The sequence below is a fragment of the Notamacropus eugenii genome, chromosome 4, assembly GCF_028372415.1.
Source record: "Notamacropus eugenii isolate mMacEug1 chromosome 4, mMacEug1.pri_v2, whole genome shotgun sequence".
NCBI lineage: Eukaryota > Metazoa > Chordata > Mammalia > Diprotodontia > Macropodidae > Notamacropus > Notamacropus eugenii.
In genome coordinates, this window is record NC_092875.1 from 425,223,152 (window position 1) to 425,247,527 (window position 24,376).

A 24,376-nucleotide genomic window follows, 5' to 3' on the forward strand; every position below is an offset into this window, starting at 1 on the left:
CACACATATATACATTTATTTATAATTTATCTGGAGACTGCAAGCACCTAAGCTTGAGTGCCCTGCAATTCTCCATGTCCAGCCACTAGGGAGGGATGGAAGAGCACTCACCCACCCAAGGGTCCTCAATTTGGGCTGCAGCGAAAGAGTTCCTGCCTGGGAGAATAAAAGAGCAGACATACAAGGTGCATGACCAGGAAAGTGCACCCCTCAGCTCCATAGCCCAGGCTAGGCACTCTGGAGCCTGCCCAGGAATCTCGCCCAGCCTGGGCAAGTTAAGCTCAGGCCCCAGGTTGGGCCCCTGGGGGTGGGGTGGAAAAAGGAGGCATTAGCTTGAGGCTCTGGGTGAGCCTGTCTTGTGTGGCCAAAGTCCGAGTTGTTAGGAGCTCATCAGCTCAGCCCCGAGAGCTATAGATGGCCTTGTGTGCTCCCACTCCAAGTCCTCCACGCCCAGGTCCTAACATTAGCTGGTGACTCTGCACAGCCCTCCCTCACTTAAATCCAATTCATTTGCATGTCATGGCATCACCTCCCTGATGTCATGGTCCTCTTCAAACAAAGGACAAACAACAGCGAGTAGGAGTCTCTTCCTTCCCAGCAGATCTCTTCATACTCCTTGTGATCGTCTGTCCACAAAAGCATTTGTTTTTACTGTGTGTTGGGGCATCGTGTTTAATTCTGGGGATATACGAAATGGGGAAACATGGTCTTTGCTCTCAAAGAATTCATATTCTAATGAGACAGCAACACAAAAAATTATTTACCAATCCAATATATATCTACCCAAATGTCTCTTTTTTGTGACTTGTTTGAACTTCTTAAAAAAAAAGTTTGCAAGACTCTTGAGCACCTCCTAGCCTTTGAAAACTGACTAATTTCTGAAATAAGATTCAGGAAACATGGTTGGCCGAAGTCTGCTGATTTGGCAAGGCCTTTCTAAAAAAAGCACACAGTTTTTTCTTGAAATTGGACCTGGTTTGAATGGACAGCTATGCCTAGAAACCATGCAAAAAGCGAAATGGACAGGTGAAGCAAAAGAAACTGAGTGACTGGGGAATCAATTGTTAGCTAACTTCTATTGTGGCTTTGCAGGTCAGGAGTAAGACCGTGAAAAAAAACCCTTCACTGAATAATAAACCAGTACATGCTCCCTAGTTTATTTAATCCCACTTTTGTTCTTGTATACATTTGACTTTCCTTTTACATAAGTTGGTTTTTTCTTTTGCAAATGATTTTCCCCACTCTTTAAATTTTGTAATGTTCACTCATATCCATTTTACTCTTTCTTTTTCTTCACTTCAGATAATAATTTATGATCCAAGGTGCTCATTCCCTATTCCCAGGGCTATTGCAATAGCTTTCTATTGGTCTCCCTGCCTCGTTTCTCCTTAAGCTATTTTTCACTTGGCTGCTAGGGTAATTTCCCTAAAGTACAGGCCTAACCATGTCATTCCCCTATTCAATCAACCCTCATGGCTCTTTATGATCTCCAAGATCAAATCTAAAATGATCCATTTGGCTTCATTTAAAGACCTTCACAACCTTGACATCCTCTACAATCTAGTGTTACTAGCCCACACGTTGGTCTTACTACAAAATATTCCAACCTGATTGTGTCTTTTCACTGAATGTCTTGTATGCTTGGACTACTCTCCCTCTTTACCTCTGTCTACTCACTTCCTTGTCTTTAAGACTTAACTCAAATCTTACCTTCTGCAGGAAGCTTTTTGCACTTCCCTTTATGACTTATTCCTCTCCTTGAAAATACTTTCCATTTATACTGTGTATATCTTTAAATTTTTATTTTATTTTCATACTTGTATTTTCTCCCTGTCACCTACTCTTCACCTCCACCAATTAAGAAAGCAAGAAAACTAGACATCTGTTACAAACGTGCATAATCAAACAAAACAAATTCCCACATTGGCCATATGACACATAAAAGTCTCAAACTGCACTGAATCCCTCACTTCCCTACCTGGAGGTGGGTAGCTTATTTCATCATGAGTCCTCTAGAACTGTGGCTGGTAACTGTGTTGCTCAGATTTCTCAATTCTTTCAAAGTTATTTATTTTACAGTATTGCTGTTGCTGTACAAATCGTTCTCTTGGCTCTGTTCACTTTACTCTGCATCAGTTTATACAAGTCTTCCCAGATTCTCTGAAACCGTCTCCTTCAGCATGTCTTACACCTCAGTTATGTTCCATTACACTTTTCATAACTTGCTTAGCTATTCTCTAATTGGCACCTTATTAGTTTTGAATTCTTTGCTACCACAAAAAGGGCTGCTATGAATTTTATTTACATATCGGTCCTTTTCCTCTTTCTTTGATCTCTTTGGGGTTACAGACCTCATAGTGGTTTTACTAGGTCAGAAGATAGGTAGAAATTTTGGCCTAGCTCCAAATTGCTTTCTGGAATGCCTGAACCAGTTCATAGTTCCACCAATAGGATATCAATGTGCTTGTTTCCTCACAGCTCCTCCAATATTTTCCATTTTCATTTTTTTGTCAACTTTGCCCAATTATATTTTAATGTGGTTTGGGTTGCACACAGAGTGTTGTGGGACCCTGTCCTATGTCATGTATGGGCCACTTTTTTTTTTGACACTTCTGATCTAAAGCATTTTTATATGCTATTGATAACTTGGATTTCTTCCTCTAAAAATTAATTATTCATATCCTTGGATCATTTCTCCACTGAGGAATAGCTCTTATTATTATAAATTTGAATTAGTTTTCTATATATCTTAGAAGTAACACTTTTATCAGATAAATTTGCTGCATTTTCCCCATCTACTAGTCTAATTTTAACTGCATTGTTTTTATTTGTGCAAAATCTTTTTAATTTTATGTAATCAAAATGGTTCATTTTGCCTTCTGTGAATGTCTTTAGCTCTTATTTGATCATGAACTGTTACTTTATCCATAGTTTGGAAGGTAATTTTTTTGATTCTGTAATTAGTTTATATCACCCTTTATGTCAAAGTCATGTGTCTAATTTGGGACTTGTCTGAGAATATGGTGTAAGATGTTGGTCTCTATCTAGTTTTTGCCAGATTGCTTTCCAGTTTTCCCAAAAGTTTTTGTTGAATAGTTAAGTTCTTTCTCTAATAGCTAGAACTTGTTTATCAAATACTAGACCATAGTATTTTTTTGCTTTTTTTTATTGTATACCTAATCTATTCCACTGATCAATCTATTTCCTATTGAATGCCAAATATTTTTAAAGATTACTGCTTTGTAGTGTAGTCTGAGATCTGGTATGGCTCTTATTATTGTTTCTAGTTTTATGAAGTAATCCTTTGGCAGTTTAATTGATATGGTGGTGAATAAGTAAACTGACTTAGGTAATATTGTAATTTTTATTATATTGGCTTGACCTACTTATGATCAATGGACATTTCCCCAATTATTTAGATAGCACTTCGTGTAAAAAGTGTTTTTGTACTTTCTCTGTGCATCTTGATAACTAGACACCTAAATATTGTATGCTTTCTGTAGTTATTTAAAATAAAATTCTGTTTCTGTCACTTATTGTGAGATGTTGTGGGTAACATACAGAAATGTTAATGATTTATGTCGATTTTATATCATTCAACGTTTCTTTTTTTAGTTAGCTCGCTAGGGTTCCAAACAAGCCATCATGTCAAAAAGTGATAGTTTCGTTTTCTCTTTGCTTATGCTTTGCAATTTTTATTCTCTTCATTTCTTTTTCTTGACATTACTGTAGTTACCATTTTAAACAGTACATTGAATAGTAACGTTCATAAGGTACCTTTGTGCTTCACTCTCAACTGTATTGAAAAGGTCTCTCCTTTATCCCCACTACAGACAATGTTGCATCTTGGTTTTAAATAGATGCTACTTATCATATTAAGGAAGGCATTTATTCTCATGGTTTCTATTTTTTTTTAAAACAGGAATGGATGTCGTACCTTGTCAATTTTGTATCTGTCGATGCAATCCCATAATTTTTCCTCCTGTATTATTGATATGGTCAATGATTATAGTTGTCCTAATATTTAACCAGCTCTGCATTCCTACAGCCTAGTCATAACATATAATCCTTGTGATATGCTGTTGTAGCCTCCTTACTAATATTTTATTAATTTTTTGTTCCTATGTACATTAGGGATATTGTTCTATAATTTTCTTACTCTATTTTAATTCTTTCTAGTCTAAGTATTAAAATGGTATTAGTACAATAGAAGGAATTTGGCAAGGCCTGTTCCTCTTTTTTTTTCCTCAAATAGTTTGTGTAGTATTGGAATTAATTCTTCTATAAATGTTTGATGGCATTTGCTTGTAAATCCATCTGCTTCCATGTTTATTTTTTTCCCTTTGGGAGTTAACTCATGGCTTCCTTTCATAAGATTGGATTATGCAAGTTCTTTATTTCCTGTTCTGTAAATCTGAGATATATACATATATACACTCTCTTCTCTCTCTCTCTCTCTCTCTCTCTCTCTCTCTCTCTCTCTCTCTGTCTGTCTCTCTCTCTCCCACACACACATATGCATGCACAAATACATTCATTTCTTTCATATCATCAGTTTTATTGGCATAAAATTGAGTAAAATACTTCCTAATAATTTCCTTTATTTCTTCTTCATTAATTGTGAATTCAGTATTTTAATACTGGCAATTTGTCTTATTTATTAAAAAATTAGCTAGCTAACAATTTATTTCCCCCACCAAAACCAAGCCCAACAGCAAACCTTAGTTTAATTTATTATTAACTTATATAAGTAAAAATTAAATTATTAATTTGCTACCAATTTTGTTAATTTCTTCTTAGGTTTTTTAGGATTTCTATTTTGTTCTTTAATTGGATTTAAAAATTTGACTTTCTAGTTTCGTTTTTTTTAGTTGCATACCCACTTAAAAAAATGTGTCTTTATATTCCCACAATATTCTCCAGAGTTTTATATCAAATCTAACTTTTCTGAAATTCTATTCAGGTTTTTCTACTGAACTATTTGTGCCGTTGTTTTGTGGTGATGACCACCTCTTCCCTTCTCTGAAGCATAAAAGATTCTGCTCCAGACCCTTATTTTAACATATCTCTGTTTCAAGTACAAAGGACTGCCTGTTCATATTCTTTGACTTTTAATCAATTGGGGAATGACTTGTATTGTTTTGAATTTGACTCAATTCTCTATATATTTAAGAAACTGGGCCTTTACTAGAGATACTTACTATAAAAATTTCCCCCAGTTTTCTGCTTTCTTTCCAATTTTAGTTGCATTGGTTTTGTTTGTGCAAAACCTTTTACATTTTATATAATTGAAATTATCCACTTTACATTTTGTAATGCTTTCTATATCCTAACTTCTTCCCCTCTGGACAGATAAACTATTCCATGCTCTCCTAATTGGCTAATGGTATTATCCTCCATGTCTAAATCATCTATCCATTTTGACCTTATTTGGTATATGGCGAGAGATGTTGATCTATACCTAGTTTCTGCCATGCTGCTTTCCAGCTTTCCCAAAAGTTTTTGTCAAATAATGAGTTTTTGTCCCCAAAGCTTGTATCTTTGGATATATCAAATGCTAGATTCCTATGGTCATTTACTACAAGGTACTGTGTACCTAATCTATTCCACTGATCCACCACGCTGTTTCTCAGCTGGTACCAGATTGTTTTGATGATTACCATACAGCATATTCTTAAAGAGGCTAACCATCCAACCTTTGCTTACGGACATTCAATATGAAGTCTATCTTTCCTACACTTCTTGTGCACAACTTTCAATGTTAGAAACATTTTCCAAGTTTTGAGCTGTAAGAAGCCTTTTTGGTAGTTTCCACCCATTCCTCCTAGTTCTGCCACCTGACATCAGGGATTACAAATCCAACCTTTCTTCTGCATGGATTCCAGATGTATCCTGAAGACAGTTATGTTCTGTCCAATTTTTTTTAGGTTAGAAATTCCCAATTTCTTCAATCTACTCTTCTTTTTAGTCACTCTCCTTTGGAATGCTTAGTCTCATAAATATCCTTCCTAAAAATGATTCTTGAAGCTCAATACTATTCTACAGAGGAGGTTTGACAATGGTTATGTATGACAGGGCAATCACCTGCCTTGTTCTAAAACCCTTTTTGTCTACAATATATTAGGCGTTTTGGTCACCATGCCATATTATTGACTCACAGTCTACTAGTACTCTTGTGTCTATCTGGTATCTGACAAGACGTGGGTGTCATCATCTTGCATCAGTATAATTTTTTTATTTAAGTATTTAGTCATAAGACTCTGCTCCCTAACAGAGTGCTGATTAACCCTGAAAGCAGAAACTATTACCACTACCTTTTTCCCACTCTAACTTTCTAGGTAGGTATTTCACAATTACAGGAAACGTTTGTATAAAACATTAGTAAAAGTGGTTGAGACAATGTCTATAATGCAAAATACAAGTCAAAAATGAATGTGAACAGGTCAGTGGGAATTATTCTGGCAGGAACATGGTAAAGTGATCATGTAACCATATTAGATAGGAGAAGCTGAAAGTAGTGAGGTGGTGGGTAGAACAACACTGAGCAGAAAAAACAATAAACCCTGCTCCAGCAGGGAGAAAATGGGAAAGAAATAAGACTTGGAAAATTGCCTTAGACTGAAGGGAAGAGAATACTTTCTGTACTGGAAATAATCAAAATCACCCAAGTGAATCAATCTACTATACCATGCTTCATAATACAGAGCAGAAATACCTCTCGAGAAGAATGATCTATTTTATTGAAATGGAAACTTTGACTTCCTCTATCTCCTATCTGGGCTGAATTGCCCCTTCTTAGATAGCCTGGTGGTCCCCTACTCCTGAGGGCTCATTATAATGGTACCACTATAAATAACACCTTGTTAGCTTAAAGTTCTATTGCAGCTTGGAACTCCCATACTCAAGTGATCCACCAGCTTCAGCCTTCCTAGTAGCAGGGACTACAAGTATCCTCTATCACACCTGACTGTAGAGTGTTAAAGTTAGTTGGACCTAAAGACACAATGTAGTCCATCATTAATACTCAGAAAGGACTGTGCTTAAACTATCTTAGTTAGATGAAAGTCAAACCTATTCCAAATAACCAGAAAGAGCAGGTTCCATTGACTTCCTTGCCAATTCAACTTATTATTTTAATAATTTTCATGTATGACAAATTCTTCATTATATCCAACACTTTACATCCTCACACTGGTGTTTAAGCTTAGTGAACATGAAAGATAACTGCTCACTATCTTTCCTCTGTGTATATCTGAAAACCATTCATGAATCACTCCTCAGTCTTCTCTCCTCCAGGCTGAATAATTTTAATTCCTTCAAGCTTTCCTCATGTGCCTTGATTTTCAAACCTTCAGACATCTTGATTGTTCTCCTTATAGAATGATACATTACACTCTGAGAGAGTTATCTACTCAGTTCTGAGTATAACAGGAGTGCTATGTCACATGCTTACTCTTCATATATATTTTGTAGGTATGAAATACCTATATTTTAACATATTTCCCCCTAGAGTATTTTGTCTGCAGTCATGTCTTCAATTGTCACTTCTATGCAGACGACTCTTAAATCTATATTTCTTATCCTGGTCTCCATCTGAATTCCAGAATCTCAGAGCTGATGGAGGTTCTAGAGGTCATCTAGCCCAATCTCTGTCTAAATGAGAATTTCCTTGTCAATATAGCTAACAAGAGATCACTAAAATTCCCTATTAAGACTTTCAATGATAAGAAACGCATTATTTCTGAAAGCTGCCCATTCTATATTTGCAAAGTTTTGACTGGTAAGAAGATTTCTTTCTTATATTGGGAAAAATCAGCCTTTCTACAACTTCTGCCCATTGCCCCATGAGTTTGTTCACCTCTGGGGTGAGCACAACAAATCCAATTATTCTTTCACATGACAGTCTGAACTCTAGCATGTTGACTCTTTTGATGGCTATCCCTCTCAGTTCCTTGAACTTAGCATGCCTGAAATCAAACTTATCATCTTACCCCTCTCCACCCTGCCCTAAACCTACTCTTCCTTCCAACTTTCCTATTTTTTTTGACAGCACTACCATTCTCCCAGGAATTCAAGCATAAAGATCTCAGAGTCACTTTTGACTTCTATATCTATATTCCATCATTCTAACTTCCAACTTAATCACTCGTGAAGTTCTGTCAAAATTACCTCAAAAACATCTACTTTAGTTCCATGGGACTTGTCCTATGGCATAAACATAATATCTTCTTCTTGGCATATAAACTCTTTTACAGTTTTGCTCAGACATACATTTCCGTACTTGGCTTCCACCACTCTTCTTCCTCTACTCTTTGTTTCAATCAAATTGGTCTATAAGTTTTCTCCCCATTTCTGCACTGAACTTCCTCACATCTGCAGAGTGGAGCAGGCCATTCCTCTACACCTACATCCTCATCTAAAGCACAGGCCCTAAATGTACCCATTCATTGGGAACCTTGTTCTCCTTCAAGTCTTCCTCTTCCCTGAAGTTGTTTATTATCTCCTAGCTGAAAGTGCTCTCTAATTTTTGTTCAGCCATATCATTTGTAACCCCATTTGGGGTTTTCTTGGCAAAGATACTGGATACTAGGAAACAAAGATACTAGGCCCTAGGCCCTTTATTATCCAGCTCATTTTACAAATAAGGAAACTGGGGCAAACAGAGGTCCAGTGACTTGCCCATGGTCACATGGCTAGTATGTGTCTGAGGCTGAATTTGAACTCAGATCTTTCTGACTCCTTTCCTGGCACCTTGCTGGATCTCTTTGTGGACTCTCATGCTTTGCTCCAATCACATTCTACTTTATATCATATATATTTGTCTATGTGATGCATCCTTCCATTAGATTGTAAGCTCATTGAGAGCATGCAATTTGTTTTCCATCTTTGTATTCTCAATCCTACCACAGTGTAAACAGCAGGTGCTTAATACCTACTTTATTGGTTTAATTGGATGAAATAAGTAAGGGCAAAGGTTTTGTAGGAACAAAATAGGGAACCTACCAAAAAAGTTAATCTTTCTATTTTTTTGGGGGGGGGTCTGAAACTGGGATAGGATCAAGGTAGAAGGAATGATTGAGTTTGATTAATTAACTTCACTCACACTGTTATTTGAACTAATTATATGAAAAGGAATGATAGAATCTAGAGCTAGAAGGGCCTTCTAGTTGCACCCCTTCCTTTTACAGATGAGGAAACTGAGGCCCAAAGAGATTAAGTGATTTATCTGACGTCACAGAGATAAGTGATAAAGGTGAGTTTTGAGCCAAGACCCCTGACTACAAATCCAATGAAGAGAACGTTATTTAGTCATGTCCGACTCTGAAATGGTTTGCATTTCCTTCTCCTTATCATTTAATAGATGAGAAAACTGAGGCAAATGGAGTTAAATGATGTGGCTAGTAAGTGTCTGAGGCTGGATTTGAGTTCAGGAAGATGTCTTTCCAGATTCCAAACCTAGTGCTTCATCTGCTCTGTCCTCTAGCTGATAACAGAATAGAGAACTGGGAAGTGACTTCAGAAATAACCCACCCCTCCCCATTTTATAGGTAAGAAAACATGAAAGCAAAGAGAATTTACTCAGTCTTGTAGGGTCACAAGTGGTCAAGCTGGGATTTGGACCCAGGGTTCCAAAATGGATTTGGAGTCTTCTAACCTGGGCTCCAAATCCAGTGCTCCTTCAACTGTACCACTGTGATTCTCCTGAACTTAGAACGCAGACTTAATCACTTCTTGTTTTCTTTCAGAGAACATAGACTTTGGGGGTGTAGCTCTGGTGGGCTCAAACCATTCCTAGGCCCTTTGTTCTCTTGTGGCGGCTTACACTAGAACAGAAGTGGTATTGTCACCATCATAGGTAGCATCTTGGAGTTTCCTGATGTTTTACGGACGTGCCTGTAAGAGCAGCAACAACAAAAAAAGGTATTCAGTAGGAAACTGCAGAGGGACGGGGTTTTCCTGTTTACATACTTCAGACAACAGTTCTGTCTTGAAACAAAAACTTGGGTTTCTAAAGTCTCAGGGGCCACTTCTGTCTTCAGCCATCATGAAGCTACAGCTAGGCCTCAGGACAGAGGTCTCAGACTACTAGACCTCAGTCAATCATACGGACTTTTCCCTAAACAGAGGTGTCAAATAATTTGAGGCAATTCATTTTATGGTGAAATTAAATAACAACGAGACAAATCCCAAAACATTTCATGTTGCTTCCCAAAGCAAACTTGACCTCTAGGGTTGGCCCTGCTAACCTGCTGATCTGGGTGGTGGAGGAGGCCCTGAAGCCAGCAAGCTTGAGCACAAGGAGTCATTTTGCGAACAGATTCAAAGTGGTTGAGAAGACTTGGAGGAAATAAGAAATTTGCTTGATCTGACACTTGACTTGTGGTTTAAAAGTGTTGAAGACTCCCCACTTTTCTTCAACCACCCCATACTCTCAGGACCACCTAAATAATATAACAAGCTTCTTAACTTCTTGGTAATTATATAATATCATCAATTCTATGTGTGGTTTGTTATGCTTGATTATTTTTGTGTATGTGTATGGGATGAATGTGGATTTCAAATGTCCCAGATGAAATTGCAAGATTTTCGAAGTAGGGTTAACCTCCCTGAGACATCAAACTATCCATTCTGACTAGTTCAATTAGATCAATTGGTTGATCCAGTGAAGAAATCTGTTAAGGAGGACTGTGGATGGAGCATCAGACCTGGAGTCAGAAGGGCTGGCCCCAGATACTATTGTGTGATCCTGGGCAAGTTATTTAGCCTTTGTGTGCCTTGGTTTCCTCAGTTGTAAGATGGGGATAATAATTGCACCTGTCTCCACAGTTTGTTGTGAGGATCAAATGACATATTTTTACAGAGCACTTTGTAAACCTTAAAGAGACATAGAAATGCAAGTTATTGTTGTTATCAATCTGTGCTCTGAGTCATTAAGGATGCTAAAAGACTATAGCAAACATTTAAATACACGAAAAGAAGAAAGTGAGGAGAGAGGATTGGAGTCTGGGAGGGCATGCTTAATTTTCCTCCCCTTTCCTTGACTGAAATGCCAATTCAAACGATTGGAGCCCATTTCCTTTCTGCTGAGACCTCAGGTATCAGCACCAGCTCCCCATGGTGTTACATCATTGGAACTAGGTCAACCCGTGTTTGTGAGTGGTTCTCAATGATGACAAAAGCATTCCAGCCAAAGTAGGTCAGGTCCTAGTGTCCTGCAGAGGATACTTTCTCGGTCTTTGAGAAGAGTACACAGATTACATTTAAAAGAAAGGGAAAAATCATCACACTGAAAACAAAGGAAGAGAGTTAGAATTAGATAAGCTTTAATGGCTGTGAAATAGACCAAAAAAAAAAAAGAAGCCTGTTTAAATGGTCAGTGGTTGGAATGGGGCTGGCAGAAACAAAATGGTAATTTGTAGTACAATGGAAAGAAGGCTGGACTCAAAGTCAGAGGAGTTGGGCATAGATTCTCTGCTGTGGGCAGGTATTACCTGCATGACTTCTCTGGGACTGAGCTGCCTCATATCTGAAATGAGGGGCTAGATTAGATCTTTAAGGTCCTTTCCAGTTCTAGATTTATGAGGGGAGAGAGAAAGCTGTTCTTCTGGGGATCAGGGATCTGATCAGAAGTCTGTTCCTTCCATTTTTTCCTCTCCTCTCCTCTCTCTTTCTGCTTGGAGAGATTATGACAGTTTTGATAATTTTGAATGTGTGATAATACAGTTTGACATACTAACCATGAAGAATGCTTGTACTAAGAAAATTCACTAATTAAAAAGTATTTCAGAAGGATAATGGCAGAGTTTTAAGGTATCACCTACTGCCTGAAAAGCACCTACTAGGTACCAATAAAAATACAGATAAAATAAAAGTACCAATAAAAGTACCAATAGACTAATTTTAAATTTTCTCATCTATGCATCTATTAAAACAGGTCCCTTAAGTGTTCTATATCAGGAAACCACATTAAAAAATTCCATGTTGGGCTTTTCTTTCAATTAATTTTAGTTTGAATTAAATGAATTCGCATTATTTTTTGGAAAGGGAAAGAAGGTTGTATTTTAAACACTCACCTTTTGCTAATCATTCTTTCTAAGTTTATGGGGCTGATATACTCAAACCTCATGCCTTCTAAAAACTTATTAAATTAAGAAGGTGCTCAGTAAGAACCCATTAGTAAATAGTTCAAGCTCTCTGTAAAAATCATCAGGCTACTGTTTAAGAAGATAGTTCAGGATGCCCTAGAGAAAGGAGGATTAGAGAGGTCCTCCTTTCTATATATCACCATCCTGGCCAAGGATTTAGGGAATCCAGAATAGAAATGGTAAGATATACAAAACCATACTGCCTTTTATTGGTTGATAAAGGAGAAAGTTTTCTTAAAAAAACAGAATGAAACAAAACAACTGACATCGAAAGCTGACCAACTTGTCATTTAGGCCAAACCACTTTGTCACTGAGGTCTAACTAGACTACAGGTGGAAATTTGGTGTTCCAAGAAAGAAGAACCCTGTCTGTACATTCTACTCAATCCAGAAATGGTTAATCTGAGATCTCTCAACTAAAATGTGGACTGCGGATAGGAAACAATCTTTTGTGTTATCTGTAAATCTCCAAACCAGAAAGTAAATGGTGGCCTCCTTTTACCTGAACTGATGTACCATTCTTGTAAAAAAATTTTTTTGGGTGGGGAGGGGAGGGGAAAGGGAAGGTGTCTGAACACATTCAGATGTGAATAGCAGTGGGAAAGAAAGATGTTAACAATAATAGCATCTGACACTTATTTGGTCACTTAAGAATTCTAAAGCATATTGATTATATGTTTTAATTTGATCCTCACAATAGCCCTGGGAGGTCATTGCTATTACTAACCTCATTTTGTAGGTGAGGAAACCAAGACTGAGAGAGGTTAAATGACTTTGCCAATCAAGATTTTTTTCTTTACACTGAAGATTAAATACTTTAATCTATACAACATTCTTCTCTGTCCCAATTCATGATCTGACACAAACCATTCCTATTACAGGTTTATCTTAGAAAGAGAAAAAAACTATTGAGACTCCTGGTCGGTGGTACCGTCTGAGTTGTTGGAAGAGGACTCCAAAGACCCACAGGACTGGTATTGTTAAGGAGAACACAAGAGTTATTGTCTGGTTATCTAGATCTGTGGACTGTTTTCTTCTACCTGGACTAATGTAATAAAATTTTGATTTCTCTTCCCACCTCTGGTTTTTCCCTCCTCCAATTCATCCTTCACACTGGTGCTAGATACTTTGGGATTCTGTCCCTTTTATGTTTAGAACCCTTTAGCGGTTTCCCATTGTCTATCACATAAAGTTCAAAATCCTTGGCCTGCTTTATAAGGCCCTGTGCAATGAGGTGCCACCCTATTCTTCCTTCTTTATTTTGCCTTAATATTTCTGCATATTCTGTGCTTTGGTTTGATTGAGATATTTTCCTCTGAATATATCCTGCTCTTTCCCCTCACTTTATTTTGTCTCTTGCATCTCTAGGCCTTAAATTCTTTCATGAAGGAAAGATTCAGGGTTATTAAGGAATCTCTATACCATCTCATTTTCCTGAAATCTTACCCATCATTCAAGTTCCAGATCAAATGTCACTTTGTTCCCAAAGGACATGAAAAGTTTTATGAGAGTGGCACAATAGGTTCAGATAAGGATCCACTCTATCATCCGAGACAACTCTGAATGGAGATCTCGTTGGCTGAGGACATTTGGAGTCTGGACATCAGTTTAACTTTCAAGGCTCTGTAAAATACATGGAAAGAATTCTTTGATTAAATATAGATATTTCAACTGTTTTAAAACTCTGCTAAGAATAAAGATCAGTCAGTTAACTAGTAAGCATTTACTGTATCTTTTTAAAAAATTATTTTTAGTTTTCAACATTCATTTTCATGAGATTTTGAGTTCCAAAATTTCTCCCATCTCTCCCCTCCACCCACCCCAAGACAGTGTACATTCTGATCACCATTTCCTCCACTCTGCCCTCCCTTCTATCACACCTCTCCTTTCTCTTATCCCTGTTCCCCTTATTTTCTTGTAGGGCAAACTAGATTTCTATACCTCATTACCTGTATATCTTATTTCCCAGTTGCATATAAAAACAATTTTTAACATTAATTTTTAAAACTTTGAGTTCCAAATACTCTCCCTTTCTCCCTCTCCACCCATCCCCACTGAAAAGGCAGGCAATTAAATATAGGTTATACATGTGAGGTCGTGCAAAACACTTCCATAACAGTCATGATATGAAAGACTAACTATATTTCCCTCCATTCTATCTACCCCCTATTTATTCTATTTTCTGTTTTCACCTTATCCCTACTCAAAAGTGTTTACTTCTAATTACTCCCTACTCCCATTTGCCATCCCTTGCCTCTTTTATGAGATAATTTGCCTCATTTTATTTCTCCTTTTCTCTTCCCAATGTATTCCTCTCTTACCCCTTAATTTTATTTTTTAGATATCATCCCTACCTATTCAACTCACCCTGTGCCCTGTCTATATGTATATATGTGTGTGTGTGTGTATATATATATATATATATATATATATATATATATATATATATATATATATATATATATATATATATATATATATATATATATATATATATATGTAAAATCCCTCCAACTATCATAATACTGAGAAAAGTCTCAAGAGTTACAAATATGAGTTTCCATGTAGGAATATAAGCAGTTCAACTTTAGTAAGTCCCTTATGATTTCTCTTTCCTGTTTACCTTTCATCCTTCTCTTGGTTTTTGTGTTTGAAAATCAAATTTTCTATTCAGCTTTGATCATTTCAACAAGAATGCTTGGAAGTCCTGTATTTCATTGAATAACCATTTTTCCCCCTGAAGTATTATACTCAGTTTTGCTGGGCAGGTGATGCTTGCTTTTAATCCTAGCTCCTTTGACCTCTGGAATATCATATTTCAAGCCCTTTGATATCTTAATGTAGAAGCTGCTAGATCTTGTGTTATCTTGATTGTATTTCCATAATACTTGAATGATTTCTTTCTTGTTGCTTGCAATATTTTCTCCTTGACCTGGGAGCTCTGGAATTTGGCTACAATATTCCCAGGAGTTTTTCTTTTGGGATATCTCTATCAGGAGGCAACTGACCTCCTGATTCTTTCAGTATCTATTTTACCCTCTGGTTCTTGAGTATCAGGGCAGTTTTCCTTGATGATTTCTTGAAAGATGATGTGTAGGCTCTTTTTGTGATCATGGCTTTCAGGTAGTCCAGTGATTTCTAACTTGTCTCTCCTGGATCTATTTTCCACATCAGTTGTTTTTTCACTGAAATATTTCACATTGTTTTCTATTTTTTTATTCCTTTGGCTTTGTTTTGTAATTTCTTGATTTTTTCTTAAAGTCATTAACTTCCATCTGCTCCATTCTAATCTTTAAGGAATTATTTTCTTCAGTGAGCTTTGGACCTACTTTTCCATCTGGCCAATTCTGTTTTTTAGGGCATTCTTCTCATTGGCTTCCTGGATCTCCTTTGCTATTTGGGTTAGTCGGTTTTTTAAAGTCTTATTTTCTTCAGCATTTTTTGGTTTCCTTTAGTAAGCAGTTGACTTATTTTTCATGATTTTCTTGTATCACTCCCATTTCTCTTCCCAATTTTTGCTCTACTTCTCTTACTTAATTTTCAAAATCCTTTTTGAGCTCTTCCATGACCTGAGGGCAATTAATATTTTTCTTGGAGTCTTTGGATGGAGAAGCTTTGACTTTGTTGTCTTCTGTTTGTATACTTTTGTCTTCTTTGTCACCAAAGTAAGTTTCTATAGTATGATTCTTTTTCTGGTTTTTGCTCATTTTTCCTGCTATTTACTTGACTTTTGAGCTCTTTGTTAAGGTAGTTCTCTGTTTCCAGTGGGAGTAGAGACTGTACTGTCAGCCTCTGGATCCCCTCATAATCTGTGAGCCTAGAGCTCAAGAAACAGTAGCTGCTGCTGTCATGGGTTACTCCTCTGTGGGTGGACTCCTCCACCCCTTCTGCTACCCCGGGTCTGGTACCCAACCACTCTACTCTCTCACACAGGTCCCACAGTCTTTTTCCATTGACCTTCCAATTTGTCCTTGGTGTTTTGGGGTCTTGAAGTATGGAAAACATGACAGGTGCCTGAGATTCAGTTCCCCAAGGCTTGCTCAGGTCCAGTCTATGCTGGCTTTGCTCATGCTACACTGCACTCTGCTCCCAGCATGGCATGATAGATACTTCCCGGTGACCTTCTAGGCTGTCTTGGGTTAGAGATTTGCTTCACTCCATCATTCTGGGGTTCTGCAGCTCCAGAATTTGTTTAGAGTCATTTTTTACAGGTATTTGGCTGGGCTTGGGGCCAGCACTCTAGAAAGTACATGCTATTATTCCACCATTTTGGCCCAGAATCCTAATAGACATTTATTAAGTGTTTATTATATGCCCAAACCACTACGTGCTAAGCGCTAATACAAAGAAAGGCAAAGGACTGGTCCCTGCCCTTAAGGAATTAATAATCTAACGGGGGAGGTAATGTGTCAACAGCTATGTGCAAATAAGCTGTAGATAGGATGTATTGGTATAATCAATGGATGGAAGACATTAGAATTAAAAGGAATTGTCAAAACTTTCTTGTAGAAAGTGAGGTTTTCTCTGGGACTTGAAATCTTTATGATCAAGTATTTTAGCCACTGAGAGTTATTGGTTTAAAAAGTATTAGAGCATTTGATTTACATGAATGGTGAATAAGATGAAATTAAAAAATATTCCCTTTGGGTGTTGTTCTGTAGCAATTAACGCTATCGGAAGAACACATTAAATAACTAGATAACCCTGGGCAAATCATCTGACTTCTCTGGGGCTCAGTTTTCTCATCTATAAAATGAGAAGTTGAATTAGAAAGTTTTGAAGGTGACTTTCAAGTCTAACACACTATGATTCTATGAATATAAGGACACTAAAATAAATCTAAAGTTGTGCTGAATCTACTTTTTATTACTTTAACACTTTATTTTTCCCCAATTACATGTCTAAACAATTTTTAGTATTCATTTAAAAAAAATTTTGAGTTCCAAATTCTTTCCCTCCTTCCCTCCTCCCACCCAATGAGATGGCAAGTAATTTGTTATAGGTTATAAATGTGCAATCATGCAAAACGTATTTCCATGTTAGTCACATTGTGAAAGAAAATACAGACAAAAAACTCCAGGAAAAAAATAAAGAAAAAGTATGCTTTGTCTTTATTCAGATTTTATCCATTCTTTCTCTGGAAATGGACAGCATTTTTTTCATCATAAATCCTTCAGAATTGTCTTGGATCATTGTATTGCTGAAAATAGATAAGTTGTTCACAGTTGATCATCGTACAATATTGCTGTTACTACATACATCATTCTCCTGGTTCTGCGCATTTCACTTTGTATCAGTTCATATAAGCCTTTCTAGGTTTTTCTGAGAGCATTTTGCACATTATTTTTTATAACACAATAATATTCCATCACAAACATATACAACAACAAGTGTTCAGCCCTTCCCCAATTGATGGACATCCTCTCAATTTCCAATTCATTGTTATCATTAGAAGAGCTGCTATAAATGTTTTATTTTACATGTAGGTACCTTCTTTTTGTTTCTATCTCTTTGAGATGTAGACCCAGGAGTCATATCTCTTGGTCAAAGCATATGCATGATTTTATAGCCCTTTGAGCATGGTTTTAAATTGGTCTTCAGAATGGTTGAATTTGTTTACAACTTCACCAACAGTGCATTAGTGTCTCAATATCCCTCCATCCCCTCCAATATTTCTCATTTTCCTTTTCTGTCATATTAGCTAATCTGATAGGTGGTGGTAGAGGTGATAGCTCAGAATTGTTTTAAAATGCATTTCTCTAATCAATAATGATTTAGAACATTTTTTCACATGACTCTAGATAGCTTTGTTTACTTAGCCTAAAAATTGCCTATTCATATCCTTTGACCATTTATCAGTTGAGAAATTTCTATAAATTTGACTTAGTTCTCTATATATTTGAGAAATAAAGTCTTTATCAGAGAAACTTGTGGAAAGTTTTTTTCGACTGTTATATGATTATGATATATTTCCCTCCATCATTAATTACTAACCACTTCTTGTGTTAGTGGTACAATGCTCAGTGGTCTGAAAGGCAGAAATACTCAACCAGAATTCAAGATGTAGCCCTTAAGGTCTTTAACATCTCAGTCTGTTTCTTTTTTTGAATTTCTGGAATAAAACAAGCATTTCAATAATAAAATAAGTATCCACAGTAAAAATAATTTCCATAGTACAATAAAAAAGATTGTACATGAAACTGCAAACCTATTATGTATAATTTGTTATTTAAAAAATATGTTATATGTAATAAAAATCATCATGAAAATGTCTTTTTTTCCCTTTGTTTCTTCTCCCCTCCCCCGCAGATGGCTACCATTGGACATAAATATGCACATGTATGTACAACCATTCTACACATACTTCTGTTTTTCAGTTCTTCCTCTAGGTGCAGATGGCATCTTCCTTCGCATGTCTTTTGTTGTTAATTTGGGTGTTTACAATAGTCAAAATGACTTATTTGATCAAAGTCATTCTTAAAACAATATTATTGTTACCGTATACAATGTTCTCTTTGTTCCGCTCAATTCACTCTTCATTATGCAAGTCTGTACGTGTTTTCCTAAAATCATAGAGCTCATCATTTCTTTTAACACAATAGTATTTCATCACAATCATACACTACTGTCTCATATGTTATAGTTAATTACTGAGACTTTATGGCAATACCTACATCCCTATATCCCTTAGCACTTGATATTCTCTAGTTGTGAATGAGGGTAGAGTATTCTTCTCCACTCAATTTACCTCTACAGAAATATTTCCCAAATGGGTTACAGGGTTGAGGATATGACTTTCTATTGTTGAATAGGGTAGGAGTCCCTTCATTCAGAGATTTGTTGTCCAATGAGTTGTATGGGCTGAATTGAGGCAGTTTTCACATCAAATTCCCTAAAATTAATAAATGATTTTTTAAATTGAATTTACAGTAGGAAGATGCTCTTGAGAAAGAGGTAGAACTGAGGTATAGTCTTAGGTTCTAAGTGAAGAGAGAATATATTCCTGAAAGCATGTAATCAGATTTGACTGGAAAGAGTAGGCAGAGTTTTTAGAGTTTTCTTCTTTTTTCTTCCCTTAATTTTATCTTTTTCAATGAATGAAAATCTACTGTGTTTCTTTATATCTTCTCATTGGAAAAATATAAAAACAAAACTTTAAAAAAAATATGCATAGTCAAGAAAATTAATTCCTCTATTGCTTACCTCCAAAATAAAATATGTTTCACTCTGCACCCTGAGTCCATCTCCTCTGACAGGATGTGGGTGAATATTTTCTCATGAATCCTTTGGAATCCTGCTTCTTTATTGCACTGATCAGTTTTCCATTCCCTCCATTTCCTTATAAAGAAGAAAGGAGTGGTGAGAGAGAAGTATACTCAGCACTAGTACTAAGCTCTAGGTTTGGTATAATCTGCTTCTACTCTCTCTTTCCTTGTTTCAGAGGATTCTTATCCTTTCTTTTTTCATTTTTAAATATCTCTTTGTAATCAATCTATCCTTCAAGGTTAGGGTTTATTTTGTTTAAGATTAATCCTCCTCTTAATCCACCCTCCAGTTTGTTCCCTCCCTCCACCTCCCTTCTCTCTTTTCCCTCCTCTTTCCCTGCTGACAAAACATATTTCTATACCCAATTGGATGCTCAAGTGCTGCCACTCCTTCCCCTCCTTCCTTCTTGTTTATATATATGGTCTTCTACACAAATTATATGAGATAATTACTGCCTATCCCTTCTTCCCCAGAATGTTCCTTCCCCCATTTCTTTTCTTCTTTTAATATCATCAACACATTAAAAAAAAGTCCTAGACCCTTTGTCTTATTAGATCACTCTATGACCCATGCATGATGACTCTATGATTCTGAGAGGACATGCATATTATTTTCTTATACTAGAATGTAAATAGTTCATCCTTATTTAATTCCTTATGATTGTTCACTCATATTTACCTTTTTATGTTTCTCTAGATTCCTGTTTTTGCATTTCAGTGTTTCTACTTGGCTCTTATCTTTTCATCAGGAATGCTTACAAGTCTTTTACTTCATTAAAGATCCCTTTTCAGTTCCTTCTTAGGTATTATTTTCCCTATTAGAATGTAAGCTCCTTGAGGTCAGGGATTATTTTTCTTTCTGCTTATGCTGACATTCTCAGCACTTAGTGCATTGCCTAGCATAAAGCAAATCCTCAGTCAATGCTCCTTAATTTGATTTGACTTAGTTGTAAGTTTATACTTTGTACCTTTTGAAATATATTCCAAACTCCCTACTTCTTTATAGTGGTAGCTGCTAAGTCTTGTGTGATCTTGACTGTAGCTCCTTTGTGCTTGAATTCTTTCTTTTTGCCTGTTTGTGATATTTTTTCTTTGATCTGGAAGCTCTAGATTTTGGCTGTGTTGATTCTGGGAGTTCTTTTTGGTGCTTCTTCCACAAGATGACTAGTAGATTCTATTTTCATTTTGCCTTCTAAAAGATTCTAAGAGATCTGGGCAATTTTCTTTCATGAAATATGATATATAGGTTCTGTTTTTGAGGGCATAGCTTTTGGGTAATTCAATGATTCTTAGATTGTCTCTCCTCAATTTGTTTTCCAAGTCAGTCATATTTTGTTATGGGATACATTATACTTTCTTTTATATTTTCAACTATGCTATAATATTTCTTTTTGACTTAAAGTCATTTACTTACAAGGTAATATTTATTTTTATAATAATTTACTTATATATAATATATAGCATTTTTACCTTATAAATATTTTGTATTATAAATATAATATAACTATATATAATAACTTACTTATGATAATATAAATTATAATTTACTCATAATTTTTTCTAATTTTTAAATCTGTTGCTTGGGCAAAGTTTGGTACTTTTTGTACTGTTATTAATTCTCTTTCCTATTGTCTCTTCCATACCTCTTATTTCTTTTTCAATTTTTTTTCTTGTGCTCTTATTTCTAAGTTTTTTCTTTAGCTCTTTTATAGAAATCTTCCTTCATCTGTCTCCAGAATTCTCTTTCACATTGTGGCCAAACTGTTTTTAGTTTGAGACTTTATTTGTAGATGTATTAGAATAATTTTCTTTTGGGTTTGTGTCTTGAGCACAATAGCTCTTCATTGTGGAATCATTTTTTTGTTTTCTCACTCTTCCTGCCTTATTTCCTAACTTTAGAGTTTGTGTTAGGATCAGGCCTATGTATTTGTGTATATATACATGTGTATGTATGTATGTATATGTTATTTAGAATTATTGTTAAGGATTCTGTTTTAGTTACAAGTGATTTTTTGATAGGGGCAGCTAGATGACACAGTGGATAGAATGCCAAACCTGAAGTCAGGAAGATCATCTTTGTGAATTCAAATCCAGCCTTATACATTTACTAGCTGTGTGACCCTGAGCAAATCATGTAACCTTATTTGACTCAGTTTCTTATCTGTAAAATGAGCTGGAGAAGGAAATGGCAAACTACTTCAGTATCTTTGCTAAGAAAATTCGAAATGGGGTCACAAAGAGTTGGCTGCGACTGAAAAATGACTTAAAAACAACAATTGATTTTTGATAGATTGCTATGTTTACTGTTAAGCTAAGAATTCCCTTTTGGTCTATATGCTGATGATGCTCATTAAATACCTTTTTCTCTCTGAGTTCAAAATTACATAATTATTTTGTAATATTTAGCTCTGAAGCCACACTGTGACTAAAACCGAAATAATCTCAGGATTCCTGACGCCTTAATTGATTTGAGTGTACAGCAGACTAACAGGTGGTAGAAAATAGGGGCTCTTCTCCTCCAGCCGACAATTTGACATCTTCTGGTTGAGAAAACATTATTCTGCACACTTTTGAGATGGAAAAACTGAAGTAAAGGAGTGGAGAAACTATCCTAAGCCTTAAAGCAGGTGTTGTGCTCAGGATTCCGTCAGAACTTTCTTGTCGTGGGCCATCATGACTCTCACTTCTCTTCTGCGACCCACAGGACTGTTTTGGTTCCATGACCACCTTCCCAGGAGGAGTTCAAATAGCAGCTTTAGAAAGCTATAAGGCTGCAGCTAGGAGGGATAAAGCTGCTTTCTTAGAATTAATGTGCTTTGCCACTGGCCCCTTTTGTTCCTGCAATGAGCAGGGAGAGGTACTTTTCAATAGTTTCAGAGAACATCGTTTAATTCCCCTGCAGTTTCATATTTTTCTTTTCCCCTACTCTTATGTCTCCTTCCCCTCCTTTACCACAAACAATTTAAGAGCTTAATAGTAATGATTTTGCGTACACTTTGACTTTTTTTTAGCTTGACTTTTGCTAACAAAGAAATTAAAGGCAGGAAGTGGGTTTATGTCAGTCACTTTCAGATTTCACTTTGCCATATAAAATGAAAGTGGGGAACAACAGAGCCTATCTTAGAGGGTAGCTTTTCATCTATTTTGCATATGTTCATATGGATGGAAGCTGGTGTTTACCCCAAACTGTTCTGCCTTCTTGGCTGGACACAGAAATGGGACCCACTGGGCACCAGACTGACTTTCACTTGAATTAGTAAGGATGAAATCACTTTCCTTTTCTTTAAGAATGGAGAGTAAAAGTGTTACCTAAAGAGATCTGAATTATAATAAAGTCATAGAATCCTAGTGTTTGAAGATACTTTACCAATTATCTCTGATCAAATTTCCCCCTTGTTTTAGAAATCCCCGTTTTCGTATCTCTGACAAGTGTCTCCCCAGGATCACTGACCTGATTACTTTCTCTCCAGACTAACCATTCCACTTTTGGGCAGTTGTATTGGTTAGGAAGAATTTCCCTGTCTAGTCTACCTTCCTGTTAACATCTTCACACTTTTCTAAGTTCTGCCCTCTGGTGCAACAAAGAATAGTTAATTCTCTGTTAGATTGGATGTCTTGTTGAAATCATATAAATCCAGTGTTGAAATAATATAGATCCATGAAGCCTCTATATGGAGAGTGTTCAGATACTTGAAGGCAGTAATCATGTCACTTGCTCAATAAATCCAGCATTTACTAAGTACCTGCTATATGTGAGGCACTGTTCTAGGCACTCTGGATACAAAAGCAAAACAGTCCTTACCCTACAGATATTTGCCCTACAGAGATTAATGTAGGAGACAACATGTAAATCTATTGGCAAATACAAAACACATACAAAGTAGATAGAAGGGACTGGGGTTGGAGTAGGGGAAGATTACCAGGAAAAACCCACTGAAGATGGAGGTGCTGGTGCTGAAACTTTAAGGAAACCAGAGCCTTAAGGAAACCAGAAGCTCCAAGATGTGGAATGAGGAAGGAGTACAGTCTAGGCATGGGGAAGTGCCAGGCCTAGAGGCCTGAGGGCTACCCGAGTCTTCCCTTACCTCTATCGGAGGTCTTCGGTTGGCCAAACCGGATGCTCATATGAGAGAAAGGACGTTCCAGAGTCGAACAAGGGTTGAGCTTTATTTCAGGGTCTAGTTACAAGTGCAGGGGAATTCTTCCTAGGGAGGGAGCGAAGAATCTCCCAAGTAGGCAAAGATCTTACAATAAGAGATTGGAAGTAGAAGTGTAAGTGGGGAGAGAGGGGGAGGGGAGAGAGGAGAGAGGAAAAACGGAGCCTTGTTGTCCTCGCACGTGGCCCCTCCACCCAAGAGAGCTTTCAGGCTTTCCTGATCCTACTTAAGTTCTCCAGCCGCATAGTTTGCATCTGAATACCGTGCTGTAGGTGTGCCCAGATCCGGGACAATCTCGAGGGCAGGGAGAGCTCTCTCCCATCACGTTTCTCACGGGAAGAGGTGGAAATACATGAGATAGCTCGGTTCACCTCGATTCCCAGTCGTTTCCTGGGGGGTCTCATGAGAACTCTAAGATTTAGAAGTTCCCACCTTTACCCGCCCGAGACTGTCCACATGGAATTGAGCTTCCATCCCCAGCAGGGAAGAATGAGTGTAAAGGCAGAATAAGGAAAGAAGATGGAAGGACAAATAGGCTAGCAAAACTACAGCATGTATGGAGGGAAGGCTGGAAAGATGGTTGACCAAAGTCATGCAGGGAGCACACAAGACAAAAAGGATTCAAATCCAGGTCTTCTGACAACAAATCTTGAACACAGAAGGGACAACTTACAGAAAGCTTCCTAACAATTAGAGCTATTCAGAAATGAAATTGGCCATCTTGAGAGGTGGTGAGTTTTTCCTCTTTGAAGGACTTCAAGCAAAGGATGGCTGACCACTCACTGGGCATGTTATAATGGGAATTTGT

At 36.9% G+C, this 24,376-nt stretch overlaps 1 long non-coding RNA gene across 1 annotated transcript; it reads right to left on the reverse strand.

Moving 5' to 3' along the window:
* Positions 1 to 20,833, reverse strand: LOC140501836 (uncharacterized). The gene is made up of 3 exons (XR_011966388.1): positions 19,350 to 20,833; positions 13,593 to 13,769; positions 1 to 9,894 (listed from the first exon to the last, which is right to left on the reverse strand). It is a non-coding gene; the product is annotated as an uncharacterized lncRNA (long non-coding RNA).
* Between the last annotated feature and the right edge of the window lie 3,543 nt (positions 20,834 to 24,376).